Source organism: Muscardinus avellanarius, assembly GCF_963383645.1.
Source record: "Muscardinus avellanarius genome assembly, chromosome: 13".
Classification (NCBI taxonomy): Eukaryota; Metazoa; Chordata; class Mammalia; order Rodentia; family Gliridae; genus Muscardinus; species Muscardinus avellanarius.
The window spans coordinates 27,157,478-27,177,869 of NC_137799.1; positions in this window are offsets into that span (position 1 = coordinate 27,157,478).

Below are 20,392 nucleotides of genomic sequence, written 5' to 3' on the forward strand. Positions count from 1 at the left end.
CAAGGCTTAGAATATCTATCCAACAAGGCTTTGGAGAAGACATTCTTACCAGTCTGCTTATCACCTGAAACTCTCTTGGCCTGAGATGGATCAGAAGATGGATGAATTCCTCAAGCGTAATTGGGTCACTCTTTGTGTAAATTGACTTTGGTATGATATCATCACGATAGTGGTCAGAGTTGTTACCAGAAGGCCCTGATGCACACCTGCAACACTAGTAGTTGGGAGGCTGACACAGGAGGATCAAGGCCAGCCTCAACAACTTAGTGAGACCTTGTTTCAAAAGTCAAACATAAATTGGGGCTAAGATATGGCTCAAAGGTAGAATGCCTCTGTGTTTAACCTTCGGTACTAAAAACAACTAAAAACTAAAAAACAAACACACCAGAAAAACAAGTTGTTACAAGGAACAGTGAAACCAGCACATTGTATATGGGAATATCCTGATGGGGGATGTGTGTTAGTACAATACTTCTGGTAAGAAACACAGTGATACACTTAAGAGAATTTAAAAATCTTGTGTTTTTGGGCCCAACACGTCTAGCAGTTTATTCTTAAATGTCCAAGTGTGAATAGAAGTAGTATGTGTGTGCATAAAAATCCAGCTACACTAAATACAATGTGGTATGTTGGTTTGGATCCCAGAACAGAAAAAGAACATTGATGGAAAAACTAATGAAATTCAAATAAAGTCTGGAGTTTAGCTAATAATGATGCTTCAAGGTTGATTTTTAAGCAGTGACAAATGTACAATGGTAATGTGAGATGTTAGCATCAGAGAAACTGGGTAAAGAAAATTGAGAACACTTTGTACTCTTCATAACTTTCTATAAACTCAAAATAATTCTAAAACACGATGTTTATTACAAATACTTGTCTATAAGGATTTTCACTGCAGTACTTTTAGTGAAAACAAAAAGTTGGGAACAATCTAAAAATTTAACTACTTAGGATTGCTTAAATAATTTTGATGCCTCATAGATATCATTTGAATGATGTTTTAGAATTGTGTTTATTAACAAGATGTTTATATTAGGTTAAAAAGAATTTTAAAATATTATTATTTGTGGTACTTGGTATTAAACCCAGCGGCATCCTCAACTCTTTTTATTTTTTATCTTGAGATATGTTCTTGCTAAAGTTGCTGAGGCTGGTCTCAAACTTGTGTTTTTTCCTGTCTCAGCCTCCACAGTAGCTGGGATTACAGGCATTTGCCACCTGCCTAATTCAAAATATTATTATCTTACTAAAACATATGCATAAATAGAATTGGCAGAACATTTTGAGTCAGTGGAATTGAAGGCTATTAAGTGTGTGTGTGTGTGTGTGTGTGTGTGTGTGTATCTATCATGTGTGCATGTCCACATATGTTGGCCTTTTTATGTATATGGTGCTAATGTTGGGTTCATAAGAAAAGATTCTAAAGTTTGTTTTATAACTTGCAAAAGTGAAATGGTTGAATCAGTACACTGAAATAGGGTGCCAGTGCTGTATGTGCCCCCACCATATACTTGGAAACTAGGTTATACAAGAGAGATTATCCTCTGAGAATTAGGCTCACAGGTCTGTACAAGCATTGAGCAGGTGCAATCTCTGTCAACAATCAGGATACTTAGGCCTGAATTAGACCTGGCTCCAACCAAATTTGATATCCAGATGTTAAACGGAGGATGCATCCATCAAAAAGGAGTCGATGTGGAACGGACTTGGCTTAAGGAGAGTGACGGAGGGTATCAGCATCTCTCAGTATCGTGGATGACACTCTATTGGAGCGGCCTCAGTTTCTCTGTCTGTCCACAGTGGAATGGAAATCTCATCATGTGACTGGCCTGATAGCATTAAACACTAGGTCACTGGGTTAATCCCCTGACTGTAATCAGGGCTGGGCTCAGGAAGGAGCCTCTGCTGACCTGGCCTTCCACGTAGCCTGTCCGCAGCTGGTCAGGCTGACATGGGTCTTGACTTGACAATGAGCTTCCTTGTTGGAGGGGGCAGACTTGGCAGCTCCTGTGATGAGTGGTTCTGTGTACATTGTTAGAGCAAGTCTGTGCTCTGGTCCAGTCCAAGCTGTAGCTCTCAAGGGAAGAATTTATGAGCCTGAGAAGTGAAAGGCCAGACTGTGCACCCTGCAAATTGTCCAGACTATTGGCTTCCTTGGGACCTTGTCAGATATCCCTGAGCCTCTTCTCTTTGGTGATACGAGTAGCATTCTCCCTGGCATGTGTGTCTCACTCATTGTTTTGTGGAACTTAGTTTCCTTTATTCATCTGGTATTGAGGAACCCCACTGAGTCCCTTTGGGTAGTACAGCAGGGCTCAGGGAGAGAAGGGAATCCTCCAGAAACATCACCATGGACTCAAATAGATGTGGGGACTACATAGTGCATTTCCACTGAGTGTTGAGTCATTCCCAGACACTGTATTTGGTGGCAACCCCACATGTCCATTGTCCTTTGTGGCTCTATTGTGGAGAGCAAAACATTTGACTGGCAATCAGCAGATTTTGTTTTTATGGTTTGATCTAATCATATGGGTGACCCTTTATATGTCAATTTTTTGACCCATTGTCCATAAAATTAGGGATGAAAATACTTAGAACATTGCTATATATTTAATTGCTCTGATGAATAAAAAGGTATCTTTTAAACTAGAAAAGACTTTACACAGTATTGTTATTCTCTCTTCATGAACCATAATTCAAATCTGTGTATGTGTATATATATGATTTTTGAAATGCAGGCAAATTGTGGTCTTTTATGGCCTAGAAACCACAGAATTGATTTAGTTGGTTAAGAGATAGCAAATAAATGACCTAGAGTATTGAAATTTTCATAACTGAATATTTAACATATTAAAAATCTAATAACTGGGTTTTATTCTGAATGATTGCTTTACATCCAAATTAGATTTCTAAATGGCGTTTTAAAGATTCAAATTCATGAAATAATTTTTTTTGGTTGCCCCTATTCCAAAGCCCTGGTTGAAGCATCTTCAATTTATGAACCGCTAGAATTCTTTTTTTTTTTTTCCAGTACTGGGGATGGAACATAGGGGCATTCTATCTCTGAGCTACACCCCAGCCCTATTTATTCTTATTTTGAAATAGGGTCTCATTGAGTTGCAAAGGGCCTCACTAAGTAGCTGAGGCTGGCTATGAACCTACGCAGTCCTCCTGTCTCAGCCTCCCAAATGCTGGTACTACAAGCATGTGCCATGACGCCCGGCTTCTAGAGTTCTTAAGAATACTTTTCTTTCAATTTACAGCAATGTTGATTCCTTTGTCTTTCCTGTGCTCTGATTCTTAGAAGATTAAGTTCACTGATACATGGTCACACAGAGCATCAGAGATGAAAGACCTCAGGGACTGTAGTCAGAAGTCCTTCACTGGACAGCTTTGGTGCCCTCCTTCACATCTGTCACAGATCACTACCAGTGAAGTGAGGAAAAGACTTACCATGTAAGGTATGGGTATAGTTTAAACAGAACTGAAGTTAAATTTCCTTTGTCAACTAAGACCTATTTTTGTTATTAAATTAACTATACCCCACTAAAACTGTAATTTAAAAAAAAAAAAAGAACTTATTTCCAAGACTGAGAAGGTATAGGGCAGTCCTCTGAAGCCAGGCTACTTGCTGCTTGGTCACCATCCTGCCAAGGCTTTGGGGTTTGGACCTGTCTGTAGACATGCTGACACAAACTTCCTGCTGGTTGAAGCTACTCTTCCTATCCTAGAAAAGCTCCACTTTCTATAAACAGAAATTTGTCTCTTTATTTGCTTGTTCTTGGTTCTTCTTGTTGTGGTGACAATAAACTTGTGCTTTCTTTTACTATACAACCTCAGATTTCTCAGTCAACTATCAGATTCCCTTCCTCCCTTCCTTCCTTCCTTCCTTCCTTCCTTCCTTCCTTCCTTCCTTCCTTCCTTCCTCATCTCAATTGTCTCTTCTCTTCTTTCCCAGAAGTATTTTCCAAATTCTTCGACATCCTGGCTAATCTCTCTCTATATGACAATTAGTCAATATCCCTCTTAAGATCTGTCCCCTGATTATAGTCAAGAAAGACACATGTTCCTGGAACACTTGTTCCAGACACTATTCCAAGAGCTTTATATGATCCTCACACCAACTCTGTGCAGCAGGTATTCCTATTATCCTCATATTTAGAGAAAATAAGAGGCACAGGCAGCTGGCCACTAACTCTGGTATTTGAACACTGACATCCCCCATATTGTATTGCCTGCTTTGAAAAAGGCCCACCTTTGGACTAATCAGCACAGAGGAATACTGAACATTGTTCTTTCACTAATAGGCTCTGTCATTTTCATACACACTGCTTTACCATTCTGCACAAGACCAAGTGGCTTCTTTCTGGATCTTGGTTTTTCTACATATCATCTGAAGGAGTTTGATGGGGTAGTTTCCAGAAAATCTTAATAGAAGTAATATTCAGTAATTTTATGGCCCAGATTTATAGCAAGGGCAACTTAAAATATCTGGCTTGATTCCTACGTCAAAACATGCTAATTTACCTAGGAATCAGACTTTCCATAGTTAGTTGAAAGCAATTTTCCTACTAAGATAATTCTGTCTTAAGCTTGGAAATCGTTTCTACATGATGGAAATGTTCTAAAGGAAATCATTTCTGGAGATCTGGTCAGATTTGTCTCAGATCTGATCTACAATCTTCTGGACTCTTGTCTAGTCCACTGGGCATTTGCAACTGGAGTAGTCTTTTTTTAAAGCCCGGATCCACTAGTTCATCCCAGTGATAACATTCCAGCTCATCCCATTTGGTGACAAATCAGGAAACCTCAGGGTTTACTGACTGGGGTCAAACCTGTCAGTATGAGAGTCAAGGCCCTCCATTCACGTTGTCAGTTTTCCTTCCATTGTGCCTCCTTAGCCATGACTGGATTCTTGTTTGGTTCACACTCCCCATTCCTCAGAATGCCCTTCCCACTTTCTCCTCTCAAAGACCTGCTTGTCTTTGAGATCAGCACTGAGGACCCTTCTTATTTGAGGCCTTTCATGCTTTCTTCTATTTCTTCCATTCTTACCTACTGGTAGTAAGACCATCTCTTACCTCCAAATTCCTACTACATATGAGCCATACTTCTTTCTCATTGCATGTACTCCAATTAATTGCTACAACAATTATTTGCATATAGGCAAAATTATGAAATCCCTATAACAGAGCTTTGTTTTTGGTGAATACAAAATCCACTAAAAGTTTGCTCTAGTGATTCTGGGTTATTGTTTTAATGAAATAATCATAAGAAAAGAGATAATTGTAAAGAAAGTCCATTGTGGGGAGGGACTAGGCTGTTAGAGGTACTTTAGCAATGACAAATGGGGGTCTATCCTAGAAAATGTGCCTCAAGAATAAATCTTGCCAGATTGCTAGCTTTCTAGAATCTGGAGAGACAAAGCATTTGCCAAAGACATGGGCTTGTTGGGAATTTCTTTTCTCTAGGTGGCGCCTAGTATTTTATTTCTTAAGAGGAATGAAGGAAAATTTGTTCTGTTTGTGACTCTTCAGCAACACTGGATAACCTTCTTATATATAGGGATGTTTTTACATTGTATGCTCTGCTTCCTCAAGGTAGGAGCCAGGATTGTGGGAGGCTATGGTCATAAACTATACCAGTCAGAGGTACTCGTGTGAGACTTCCTACAGGTGCAACTACTCAAGGGAACAGCTGTCAAAAGCACTCCTTTTGTGAGTGTGTTGGAGTGGCATCCGTTTCAGGGCTCAGTAGTGACAGACCCTCTGTGTCCAGGTCCCAATGTACACAGTAAAGCCATGCTGTCTATAATCAGGAGCAGGAACAAAGTGTGTGTGTGTGTGTGTGTGTGTGTGTGTGTGTGTGTGTGTGTGTGTTGCAATGCAACTATACAACATAATGAGATTCAAAGTGATACAAATACACATGTAAACATCACTTGGTATATTTTTCTCTACTTACCTGCCTCCCCTTCCTCCCTCCCTATACATGTTAGTGAGATTGGCAGTGAAATCTTACATGGGCATAACCTTATTTGAATTGTTCCAGCAAAGTTGTTTTTAATGGAGTGCTTGGACAATATGGTTTGTAGTTGTTCCTGGCGGTGTAACTCCGCTGTTTCCGAGTACCACTTCAATAAATATCGTTTCTGTTTAAATTATATGGAGGGATTCATTTGGTTAAATAGATGGATCTTGAGGACATTATACTAAGTGAGATTAGTCAGTCACAAAAAGTAAGGAATCGGATGCTTTCCCTAAGATGTGAAAGCTAGGGTGAAAGGGGTCATAGGAGAAACTCCAGGTGAAAAAGGAGATCATATATAGGAGCAAATAAGGCAACCTAAATGTGGGGATGGGAGGGGAGAGAGTGAAACTCTTTAAAGCGCATGATATTCATATCAAAGTCAAACACTAAATCAAGCATGGGAGGAAGGGACAGGGAGGGAGCGAGGTGGGGACTGGGTGGGGGCTGGCTGGGTGACGTGTACATCTATGTCTACACAAGTTTTTTTTTCCCCATTATGATGTATAAATACAATGCACTAATAAAAAAACTAAAAAAAACTAGGACCTCTGATTAATGCTAGACTGATTAATTCTATGTGACAGGATATTAAATGCAATTCTTCCAATTTCCTTGGAATTTCAGCAAAAATCTCCAAGGGACTAGAAAACCCAATTGGTGTGTATCCTAAAACAGTGTACTGGGCCACCTCTGCCAGAACTATTGAGAGAGAGAAGGTCTGGTTCTGATGTAAGTTGTATCAGAGAGGGAGGCAGAACTTCCAGGAGAGTGATTTATTCCTGGTAAAAAAGGTGTTCTTACCCCTGGTGCATTTTGTCTATTTCAATTCAAGTGAGCAAGCCTTTAAAAGAATCAGTTTGTGAGGCTTGCTATCTTTCGTCTCTTATAGACTTAAGAAACATAGGAGCACATATGTAGCTTATTCCTTGTCTGTGACTTTATTTTTATTATTTTTTTAATTTAATTTTTATTTTTTTATAAGTGGAACATATTGAGAGTGTTGTACATTTACATCGTGCTTCATGTCCTTCCCCCTCCTTCCCCCCCAATAGAGAGTGTCCAGGTTAATTATGTTGTATTTATGCTATTACACATATTTGTATGTAGCTCCTCCATTGAACAACCTCAGCATTCTTCCTCTCCTATCCTTCCATTCAAGTTTTGCTGAGATTTCCCCTCCATCATCTGGAGTCCCTCTGGTATTACCACTGCTACCTAGCTTGAACATATTAGAGAAAACGTATGTCCCTTCTCTTTCTGTGCTTGACTAATCTCACTTAACATAATGTTCTCTAGTTCCTTCCATCTATTTGCAAATGCTATTATTTTATTTTTCTTTATAGCTGAATAGAATTCCATTGTGTGTATTTCCCATAATTTTGCAATCTACTCATCTGTTGATGGAGGTCTAGGTTGGTTCTATATTTTGGCTATTACAAACTGTGCTGCTATGAACATGGGTATGCATATGTTAACATAGTTCTCTGATTTCAACCCCTTTGGAAAGATACCCAGAAGATAGCCAGATCAAATGGTGGATCTATTCCCTGTTTTCTAAGGAATCTCCATACTGATCTCCATAGTGGCTGAACTACTTTGCACTCCCACCAACAGTGTAAAAGAGTTCCTCTTTCCCCACATCCTCACCAGCAATTGTTGTTGTTTGCTTTATGTTTGCCACTCTGACTGGGGTTAGATGGAATCTCAGAGTAGTTTTGATTTGCATCTCCCTGATGGCTAGTGATGTTGAACATCTTTTCATGTATCTATTGGCCATTTGTATCTCTTCCTTTGTGAAATGTCTGTTCATTTCAGTTGCCCATTTCTTGATTGGATTGTTTGTTTTGCTAGTGTAGAGTCTTTTGAGGTCTTTGTATATTCTGGATATTAGCCCCCTATCAGAGTGGTGGCTGATAAAGATCTTCTCCCATTCTGTAGGCTTCCTCTTTAGGTTCTTGATGGTTTCCTTTGCTGAGAAGAAACTTTTTAGTTTGAAGAGATCTCACTTATTAATTCTTGCTTTAATTTCCTGCGCTTTGCAAGTCTTATTGAGAAAGTTACTCCCTGTACCTATATGTTGGAGTGTAGATCCTATGCCTTTCTCTAATAATCACAGTCTCTGGTCTAATTTCTAAGTCTTTGATCCATCTCGAGTTGATTCCTGTGCATGGTGAAAAGTAAGGATTCAGATCCAACTTTCTACAAATGGATAGCCAGTTCTCCCAGCACGATTTGTTGAAAAGGCTGTCTTTTCTCCAGTGTATGAGTTTGGCCCCTTTGTCAAAGATAAGTTGACTATAGATGTGTGGGGTTGTTTCTGTATCTTCTATTCTGTTCCACTGGTGGTCAGTCTGCCTATTGTTGTGCCAATACCATGCTGGGTTTTTTTTTTTTTTTTTTTTTTTTTTTTTTTTTTTTTTTTTTTTTTTTTTTTTTTTTTACTATTATTGCTCTGTAGTATAATTTGAAGTCCAGCATTCTAATGCCTCCTGCCTGGTTCTTGTTGGTGAGAATTGCTTTGGCTATTCTGGGTCTTTTCTTCCTCCATACAATATCCATAACTGATTTTTCCAGGTCTATGAGAAATGTTGTTGGTATTTTAATGGGGATTGCATTGAATCTATAGATCACTTTTGGCAGAATGGCCATTTTGATGATATTAATTCTGCCTATCCATGAGCAAGGGAGATCTCTCCATCTTCCAAGTTCTTCTTCAGTTTCTCTCTTTAATGTTTTGTAGTCTTTTCTGTAGAGGTATTTTACATCTTTGGTTAGGTTTATTCCTAGGTATTTTATTGGTTTAGAGGTTATAGTAAATAGAATAGTTTTCTTTATTTCTTTCATTGTGGATTCATTGTTGGCATAAAGAAAGGCAACTGATTTCTTTAGGTTGATTTTGTATCCTGCAACTTTGCTGAATTGGTTAATCAGCTCCAGAAGTCTTTTGGTTGAATTCATTGGATCTTCTAGATAAAGAATCATATCATCTGCAAATAAGGATAGTTTTAGCTCTACTCTTCCTATTTGAATTCCTTTGATTTCCTTTTCTTGTCTTATTTCTGTGGCAAGAGTCTCAAGGACTATATTGAAAAGGAGAGATGATAATGGGCACCCTTGTCTTGTGCCTGATTTTAAAGGGAATTCTTGCAGTTTTTCTCCATTCAATATGATATTGGCTTTGGGTTTATTGTATATAGCCTTAATGATGTTGAAATATGTTCCTTCTATTCCAGTTTTCTGTAGTGTTTTTAACATAAATGGGTGTTGGATTTTGTCAAATGCTTTTTCCGCATCTTTTGAAGTGATCATGTGGTTTTTGTTCTTAGTTCTATTTATGTGTTGAATAACATGTATTGATTTGTGTATGTTGAACCAGCCTTGCTTTTCTTGGATGAAACCAACTTGGTTATGTTGTACAATTCTCTTGATATGGTTTTAAATGTGTATAGGTAGTATTTTGTTTAGAATTTTTGCATCTATGTTCATTAAGGATATTGGTCTGTAGTTTTCCTTTCTTGAAGTATCTTTATTTGGTTTGGGGATTAATATGATACTGACCTCATAGAAGGAATTAGGGAGAATTCTGTCTCTTTCAATTTCCCGGAACAAGTTGTGAAGTATTGGTATTAGTTCTTCACTGAAAGTTTTGTAGAATTCAGCTGGGAACCCATCGGGGCCTGGGCTTTTCTTTGTTGGCAGAATTTTGATTACTGTTTCTATTTCTTTGTTTGCTATTGGTTGGTTTAGGCTTGCTATGTCCTCTTGGTTCAGTTTAGGTAGGTTATATGTGCTTAGAAATCTATTGATTTCTTCCATGTTTTCCAGTCTGTTGGAGTATAAATTCTCAAAATAGTTTCTGATAATCCTTTGAATTTCCCCTCTGTCTGTGGTGATGTCTCCTTTTTCATTTCTGATTTTAATAATTTGAATTGATTATCTATTTCTTTTGATTAGGTTGGCCATGGGTTTGTCAATCCTATTAATCTTCTCAAAGAACCAGCTTTTTGTTTTATTGATTCTTTGAATTGTTTTTTTTTGTTTTCTATTTCATTTATTTCTGCTCTGATTAAAATAATTTCTTGCCTTCTGCTGGCTTTAGGATTAGACTGTTGCAGTCTTTCTAGGTCCTTGAGTTGTGTCATTAGGTTGTTTGCTTGGTGGCTTTCTGTTCTTCTTATGTGAGCACTCAATGCTATGAACTTTCCTCTCAACACTGTCTTCAAAGTGTCCCATAGATTTTGGTAAGTTGTTTCTCTGTTTTCATTTAATTCCATAATTTTCTTTATTTCTCCCCTAATTTCTGCTCTTATCCACTCATCATTCAGGAGTGTATCATTCAATCTCCATGTATTTAAATAGTTTATTTTGGGTTTCCTTTTGTTGATTTCTACTTTCATTCCATTATGGTCTGAAAAGATGCAGGGAATTATATTACATCTTTTGAATTTTCTGGTGCTTTCTTTGTGCCCCAGAATGTGATCTATTTTGGAGAAGGTGCCATGAGCTGCTGAGAAGAATGTATATTCTGTTTTTCCTGGTTGAAATATATGTATATGTCTATTAAGTCCATTGGTTTATAGATTTCATCAGTTCTGCTGAGTCTTTACTCATCTTTTGCCTTGAAGGTCTATCTAGTGGCATGAGAGCTGTATTGAAGTCTCCCACTATTATTGTATTTGGGTCTATTTGAGATCTTATGACCAAGAGGGTTTGTTTTACAAATGTGGCTGCACCCACATTCAGGGCATAAACATTTACTATTATTATATCTTCTTGGTGGATTGTAGCTTAAAGTCTGTTTTGTTGGATATCAGTGTTGCTACTCCTGCCCGTTTTTGGTCCCCATTGGCATGATATATCTTTTTCCATCCTTTCATGTTCAGTCTGTGAATGTCTTTTGCTGTAAGGTGTATTTTTGCAAACAGCATATAATTTGGATTATATTTTATAATCCACATTGCCAGTCTGTGCCTTTTGATTGGAAAGTTAAGTCCTTTGACGTTCAGTGATATTATTAAAATGTGTTGTTTATTTCCTGTCATTTTGTGTTCTATCTTCTGTTGGATATAGTATTATTTTTTCGTATTTAGATACCCTGCTGATCAACTTCATCGCTTCTCTGGTTCTAGAGTCTGCTTCATTTTCTTCTTTATGGTTTATTTCTTTTAGTATTTTCTCTAGTGTTGGTCATTTTGATTATTATATGATGTGGGGATGTTCTCCTTTGATCTTGTCTTAGTGGTGTTCTATATGTCTCCTGAACATGAAGATCCAAATCTCTTTCCATGTTTGGACAATTCTCTGAAATTATTTCTTTGAAGAGATTACGGATGCCCTTGGTCTGTAATTCTATCCCTTCTTCAATGCCTTTTTATCTGTAGGTTAGGATGCTTCATATTGTCCCATAGTTGCTGGATGCTTAGGTGGTAAATACCAGCAATATCAGTACTTGGGAGGCTGAGACAGAAGGATTCCAGATTTGCGACCAGCCCCATAAACTCAATTAGACTCTGTTTTAAAAAGATATTTGTCAAGTCAGGCTGAGAGTGTAGCTCATAGGTAGAATGCCCTTGAATTAAAAACTCAGTATCACAAAAACCAAACCTATATGTATATATCCATAACCAAGTCAACTAATTTAAGATATGTATATAATGCTCATTCCTTTTAGCCTTGGAGCACCTTTTCATTGTCTTTATGAGGCATTACATTTAAAAAGGTTTTCAATAGGTATTATTTGTAGCTATAGGTATTGATGTGAAATCCATGAACTCTCAATTTTGCTGTAAAATTTTTGTATGTCGGACAGGGGGAAAGTTAGGCAGCCCTCCCTCCTCTCTGTTTTTATCTCTTTTTCCACATTCCCCATAAACTCCAACTTTGGAAGTTATGATTGAATTATGTAAGTGTCTGAGTGTTCCCTGAATTCCAGAAGTCCCCCTCTCAGCTCCTGATGCATGATGGTATCTTTCCTAGAAAACAGCCATTGTGTTTAATATCAGGTTTTCTATCAGTAGCTGACAGCACTTTAGCAGCCTAAAATGATGATTAATGCTTATGACTCTCTGGCACTCAGTAATGTTATCCCCCATTTTCTCGGAGGCTGGCAAGGACAGGGATATTGCATTTGTCTTACAAATTTTCTGGGGCAGAGCCAAAGTAAACATTGACTGGAGGTTCCATTGAAAGCAAAGTCATTAGAATTTTAACCAATTTGCAAGAATAATCTCAATTAGCACAACTCATTAGATTCTGATTGGACTTGTTGCTTCCTTTAACCTAGTAGTCTCAGTGGGCTCCCCTGAAAGTGTGGCTGGGGGTAAATGTCTATATGGATGTATAGGTGTGAACATGCCAAAGAGTTAATTTTCCTACAGCAGGGTGGAGTAATCCAAAGAAAACAAGTGAAGAATCAGACTGGCTTGACAAAAGTATTCTGTGATTATAGAAGGCAGCAGGGCTCAGGCACTGCATTTCTTTTTTATTTCTCTCTTATCAAGGCCAAAAGCAGCTTTGCTGATGCTAATCTCTGCTCAAGATTGGCCAATGGAAATGTCTTTGGAGAGCAGCCACTGTTCCCTCATTCCAGGCCAGCATAAGGTAAATTTAGGATGACTTATTTAGTGTTAAGCCAAAAATCTATCCTGGCCCTGGTCCTAAGTAGCACCTACCAGGCGCCTGCAGCAGTGTCTGGGCGCCTCTTTTCTCAGGATGGTATTTGAAAAAGTCCAACATGTGCTCCTCCAGTTAACTCTTTGTACATGCCATGCCCTACCCCCTCCTGACCATCCGTGATGTTGATATCAACTGGGAAATATCACCTGAAGACTCAAGGCACTCACTATCTGTTCATGTGTCTGATTCCCAGGAGTATATAGACTTTGAAGAGAACCCAGGGTCCTAGCCAGCAAAACTCTCCATTTGTGACTGCATGTATATCATCTCACTGTCTCTACTTCTAGTGACAGGACCTCATCCTAAGGTAGTCTTGGGGATATGGACATGTGAGGAGGAGGCTCCTTCCTGATCCATTTCTTCCAACTATCATCAAAACACAGTTCTAGGTATTGAGGATATAGTTCAGGAGCAGAGCACTTGCCTGGCATGTGCAAAGCCCCAGTTTCAATCCTCAATACTGTAAAAATAAAACCAAACCAACATATACACTCCCGAATCCCATAGTTTTACAGAGTAATGATTAGTCTCCTGCTGGAAACCCTCCTTGGCTTTCTGGTCCAGGTTCATGTTTGTTCTGGTGGAATAATTCTATGTAATTTTATTTTATTTTATTTTGTGGTACTAGGGATGGAACCCAGCAGCATTCTACTTCTGAGCTATACCTCCAGCCCCATTTTTTTATTCTTTATTTTAAAACAGGATCTCACTGAATTGCAAAGGTCATCACTAAGTAGCTGAGGCTGTCCTTGGACTGTGATCCTCCTGTCTCAGCCTCCCAAATGCTGGGATTACCAGTGTGAGTCACTACACCCAGCTCGGACTATGTATTTAAAAGACTACTTTCCCTTTCCCCCAACCCCTAGATGCACTCCCCCATTAACTCATCAGATTCTTACAGGAGTTTACCTCTGCACTTCACCTTGGACCAGGCTCCCAAATCTTGTTGGAACTGCTCCAACTTCATGCTTTTCCAGCTCTTGGAGCAGGATCACCCAGGCAGAGCTTCTGCCCTGAGCCACTCCCACCCCAATTTTCTCACACACATCCCTGGTGTGGCCCTCCGTCATCAAAAGACTAGATAAGTAACCCATGTTCAATCTCAGTATCATACCATCATGGCTAACTTATGCTGTGGTTTCCTCAATGCAATTGTGATTATTATTTTGATCAATGTTTGTTCCTTTCACCAAATTAGAAGACAAATTGCTAAAAATTACCAAGTGATTGCTGTCACCCAAAGGCTCTACCTATGTATCTTTCAGGTTTACAACAATCCTAGAGATAGAAACTATTATTATACTATCTCACAGAGAGGAAACTGGAGCATAGAGAGATTAATGCGTTTACTCATAGTCACCTGGCTTGCAGAGCTGGTAATCAGGTCCAAGATGCTCACCCCTGTGCCATCTACCATGGAGACTGTGGCTGTGTATTTTTCTATCATGGCATCCTCCATCCCTATCTCCTGGCTCATAAGAAGCTCTGGTAAATACATTATTAGCTTATTTATAGGCCATTTGTATTTCTTCTTTTTAATGTGCCTTTTCAGTCCAATTGACCATTTTTTAATTAGGTTATTATTTTTTTGAAATTAAGTTTTTTGAGTCCTTTATATATTCTAGATATTAGTCCTTTGTCAGAGGAGAATATGACAATGATTAATCAATGTCTCAGTAACATTCTATATTATAAAAGACCTGATCAAGCAACTCAAAATAAAGAAGATTTATTTGCTCATAGTTTTTTGGAGATCTTAGGGTTTAGTACATGTAAGGCCAGGGCCTGAAGCTCAGGACATGAAGATGGGAAATAGACACAAAGGAAAGCAGAGCATGAGAGCTTTACTCCCCACATCATGGAAGCCAGAAGCCAGAGACAGCAAGCAAGTAAGGGGATTCAAAAACAAAAGCAAAACCTCTAAGGTCACATTCCCCAAAACTCACCTTCTCCAGCCACATTCCATCCCAATAATGGATTTATCTCTTGATGAGATTACAATCCTCACGACCCTGAGCATAACACATGAGTTTTTCAGGGGCTACTCTCTCTCTATACATACAATAAGTTAATTTTTCTTAATTTCAGGGTGTCTTTGTTCCTTATTGCAGGAAGAAAAGGAGACAGATATGGGCCACAGTAATGTTGGTGGTTAGAGTTCTACCTTCAGAGCATCTGACACTTTTCTAGGCAGTCCACAGAAACACCAGGCCAGTAGAGCTAAGAAATAGGACTGTGATTTCAGGACCTTTTGCTGCAGACTCGTGGCTTGCCTTTTGGTCACTGTGGCCTGTTCTGTCTATGCTCCACCTTGAAGACGATGGAAAACAGTCCTCCAATACTTCCTATTAAACCAACCCAAGAATCATGGAAAGGGGTGGTGGGAAGGTTGCCCAGTGGACAATTTCCATTTCAGATGTGGTTAAGGGCAGAGTTCCCTCTTGGTTTGTTCTAAACTTTTACCCCATGATGAGTAAAGGAGAGTGATTCATCTGCAATCATTCTATTTTCACTATTAAATCAATTCCAACCCAATCCAGTTTCCCTTGCCATGGAGGACAAACCACAGCTATGTTGAGTTTGTTAATACTTAGAACAGAGGCTGGATAGGATGGAGAAGATAAAGACAGTGTTTTTGTGAACACACATTTGATTTATAGTTAAATGCCGAGATTGAGAACAAGGAGTTCTGATCACACCCCATTTTATTTCACTCAACTTCACAAAAAGGATACAGGCTTTGGGGCAGTTACTATGGATACAGAGATGATTAATGCAAAGTTACTTCCCTGGGTGTGTTGTGTGGGGCAAACATTCACATGTGATATCAAGATTACTGTTCTGGGTCAATCTGGTTAACTGTATTACATTCAGAAGATCCTTAAAAGAGATGTCATTTGACCCCTGTCTAGGAGGATCAGGAGATTGAAAGCAGAGATGGTGGTAGGGTATTCCAGGAAAGCTGGTTGAATCAGCAGAAGTCAGAAAAGTGAAGAGATTTTAAGGCATAGGAAGTTGCTTGCCCAGAATGGATGACAAACCAGGCATTTTAGGAAGTCCTGGAACTATATGAAATAGAGAAGAGTATTGAGGTTGTAACATGGAGGGACTTTACACTTCAGTCATTGGCAGGGGTAGGGCCCTTCCACCTTCCTTTTTTACATCTCCAATAATTCGCAGTTGACTTGAGCTTTAAGATAAATAAACTGAAAACGAGGACATGAGAGCCACAGTTCACAAGGCTCTTCTTTCAAGGGTCCCAACCAGCTCTCTTGCTTCTGGAGGATTTAATCCATTTATGAAAAATAATTATATTGTACCATCCTTTCAATATGATTCCACTTGTCCATTAACCAATGCATATGTTGAGGCCAAGTTCCTACTACTTTTAAGGCATTTTACTAAACATTGAAAAAGGGAGACAGAGCTAAAAAAGATAGTCTTTGCTAAACAAGTTTACATGATTCTTTTACAATAGTTCTATGAGTATTTTTTTCTTGATGAAGAATGTGAGGCTTTAATAGAGTAAGTAACTTGCCTAAGATCATTCAGGTAATGAGAGGCTGAGCCTGAATTCAAATACTAAAAGTTCCTTGGAACTCAGTTTTCTAATCTGTTATGTGAAGAAACTATACACACATTGTAGGATAGCTGCAGATGAGATGAAATGGCATAAATCAAGTTCCAGCACAGTGCCTCACACCTAGTTACTGCTATTATTTTTAATAGAGCCAGTGCAGAACTGAGCTGGGCTGGGTGGGGGATGTCTAAAGTCTCTCAGGTTCATATACTTTCTGCATCCTCACACTATTTCCCTAATAGACAATGAGCATATTTTAGTTTAGCCTCTCAGTATAAAAACCAAATGCAGAAATAGAGTAGAAAATGAAGTCAAGTGATGCTGCAAAGGTGATTATGAAATAGATGATTAGCTTAAAGGATGTGCCAATCTTCCATGCTTTTGGAACTTACTAGACTCTCTCCTAAGGTCACGTCCAGTTCTAGTACAAACCATCATCTGGAGATGTTTGAACTTCAGCTCCCCATGGCCTGTCTTTAGATGACAGTAGCGTGACTCTGTGTTCTTTTTGGCCAAATCCAAAAGCGCTTTGGCACTTGGCAGACATAGGTTTATTTTCCAATTCTAATACTTGTGCACTTTCTGATCCTTGGCTGATTACTCAAGTTCTTTCAATTTCAATTACTTCCACCATCAAATGGGAATAATTAATATTTAGTCACATGTTTTTTGTAAGATTATATGAAAATAAAAATTATTCATGGTCTTAGTATTGTATTATCTAATTGAAAGCTTTCAATGCAAGTAGATTTTATTATAAGGAAGTTTTAAATTTTTTGAAAGAATGTCGTTAATGACTCTTGGATAATAGTTCATGGACGCTGTATGCTTTTATGGGTTCTTCTTTGGAAGAGACAGACATTTCTTCTAGTCCAGCTTTTCCTGTGGTATTATATAGAGAAATGTACAAGAATACACAGGAAAACTCTGGAGAGATTTACTGACAGCCTAAATTTTATTCTAGACAAGCCCACAGTGTCAACACCATACTTATACAGAGATAATCCTCAAAGCAGTTATGCCCTTCATAAAGGACTTAGAGTAAATGTAATAGGTCCTAAAAAAATTGGAAATGCTTATATGGAAAGCAAATTTAAATTAGGGTCTTGGGTGATTATTTAATTTTTTTCCACTTTATCATATCCCCAAAATATAAAAAATAAATTAAAAATATAAAAATTATCAAATATTTAAAGTTATTTTTTCTTTCAGTTTTCTAAGAACACATAATTGCTCTCAATGCAATAGTTATATGCTTCATTTCTCTTATCACTTCCTTTTTGCTCTCTATTTAAAAATGTCTATTGTTATATTTTTATTTTAACTCCATGATTACTTATTCTATATTTTTCTTTTCCTTTTGTATTTTTAGGTTCTATCTTTTGGGGGCTCAAACAGCAAATTCATTTGGTAGTTTAATCAAGTAATTTCTAGCCCAATCATGAGAAAAATTAAAATCACAAAACAAAATTAAAATTAGAGAGTGATAAAAAGAAAAATTAAAAAGAAATTTGACCTATCACTACCAGCCACAACCATCAAACCCTGCATCCAGTCTTTGTCTTAGGTACTGAGAAGACCAACTTCAAAGACCTGTTCAGTTTTAGTTGGCAGTGGTGATAAAGCCACTCTTTCTTAGCTCATAAAGTCAATTGAAATTAACCCATCATTTTTTTTATCCCTTCCAGTTCTTGTAGCTGAGGGCTTTTTTTTGTGGTATTTTTCTAGTCCTAGAGTGACTGTCACTTTCAGATGATAAAGTGCTTATATTTAGTCTAAACCTCATCAACTATTATGAAGTCACACAACCAATCTATTTATGTCTCAGTTTCTTTATCTATAAAATATGGAACTAATAGTAGCATCAAATCAGGTAATAGCTGTTCAAGCCCTTTTCAAAAAGAATAAGACATTTGCGTGCAAGTAATTATTATCCTTTGTTAAAATCTTATTGGAAAACAATCTTCTTTCCAAAGAGGTGATAGTTACCTTTAATATTACATGTAATCACTTGAATAAATAAGTACCAGTTTGTATTTATTTTAATATATCTTAATTATTTCTTAAAAAGCACAAATTATATCGGAGAAGCATTTAAAACATTCTCAGCTGATTTTAAAAACAAAGGTTTGATTGAATTCTAAAGAATTTAAGAGAATTTTTGACCTCTCAAATTCTTATTCTTGGGTCAATTTGGAGCTACTTCCTCTGCTTATGTTGGTTAAGAAGCTTTTCTCCCAGAATATATGATGTGGGACATCCAGTTGCCATATCTATTGTTTTTATGAATCTATATAAAACAATAGAAATCCAATCTAATGTTACTCATCCCAATTCAACACTGATAAGCCTTTTAGTTGGTTCCAGGTACTGGGCAGGGACTGCAGAGTAAAAACTTGTGCATAATCCCGGAGGATAATGTTATCTATGTAGATGAACTTGCTTGAAATTTTTTCTGCTAGCATCCAAAAAAAAAAAAAAACCAATGATTTAACATTTGTGTTATGAGACCTCCTGGTCTATAAAGTTCCTTGTTAGAGCTCTTGTTTTATCTTAGTAATAATCATGTGAGATATTCACTATTGCTTACTAATAGGTGAGAATCCCAAGTAACTTTCTCTGAAAGTTACTTAAGGATGGACCCCAGCTGGTTTATGGTACAATAGTATTCACACACATCTATCTGCATATAAATTGTATATTTTCTTTTCTTTTTCTTTATTACACAACACTGTACCCATCCGATGGAAATAAAAACATTCATCAAATAATTATGGTCTTATTTTTGTGTTTTAATAATCTTTGTTTCTTCTTGCCAAGTATACCACTACCTGTTTGGTTCTCATGACACATAAAAGCTTTAAACTTGGAAGACAGAAACTGTCTAAATTCAAAGTATTATTATTGCTGTCACTATTAGCCAAGACAAATGAAAAGTAGTGAACAGAGCATCTCTTGTCTTACTAGAACTCTCTAATTAAGGACATTGATTATTTTCATTTCCTGTAGCTATGGAATGAAGAATACAACATAGCATACTACATTCAGAATCTGAGACATATCTCACTGAGACCAGACAATGATTCACTTCTATGAATAGAAATGAATGGCACCCAGATTGGGCTCAATAACAGCCAGTTTCTACATTGAAACATTATATTAGATTTTGCAAAATTAGATATAAGCCATTTCTTTATAGTCTAGGAATTATTAAATTACCTAGTAGAATTAATATTTATAAATTTTGACTAAATTTCTTTTACAAGTAGAAGTTAAAGAGAATGCCATTCTGAATTCTAGAATAAAGAGAATATAGAAAAGAGAGATAGCAGATAAATAGTTAATGTGTTACCATATAATATCCTTTATCATTTTACCCAGAGGATAATGCATAGTTGTGAACATAATAAAAACAAAGAAAATTGTCATAAAAGTGGTTAAATAACTTACTCTGTTTAGCTACTGACCTTCCTGCTACCAGTGAAGGCTATTAGAGTAGATTGTCTTCTTCCTTATCAGAGGTCTGAATTGCCACTTAGCTATGTGGTCTTGGGAAAATTTACCTAGACTCTCAGAGACTGGCTCCTCATCTGTGAAATAGAGAAAACACTGCCCACCTTGTGGATTTCTATGTAAGAAGCATGTGACTGAATAGAAAGTCTAGCTTGAGTAAATGAGTAATAAATCATAGTAAAGAAGCTAATGCTGATGATGGTACTTTGGCACCAAGATTTAACCATCTGTTTGAATAGGCTGAGAAAGCATTTCTCAACCACTGGCCTTTGGATTCCACTGTCAGAGGCTGAATCTAAGCCACAGCTCTGGCTTATTTTTAGGAATTTGGCCATGAACCATAGTCCCACATATAATCCTTTCATTCCATTCCAAGTCTCCAACTTGACCTACAGTGGGCAAGAGGTGACCCAAAGAAAGTCCCCTGTTGTGCTATGGACTTTTAGTATTTGAAGAGCCATCTAGTTCTCAGGCTCACAGCATCTTGGGGCTCTTATTCTCCTGTGACTCTGGTGGAGTGATTATAAAATGATCACCATTTATGAACACCCAAGGTCATCATCACAGGCATAATGGGAGCTATAGCAGGTAATA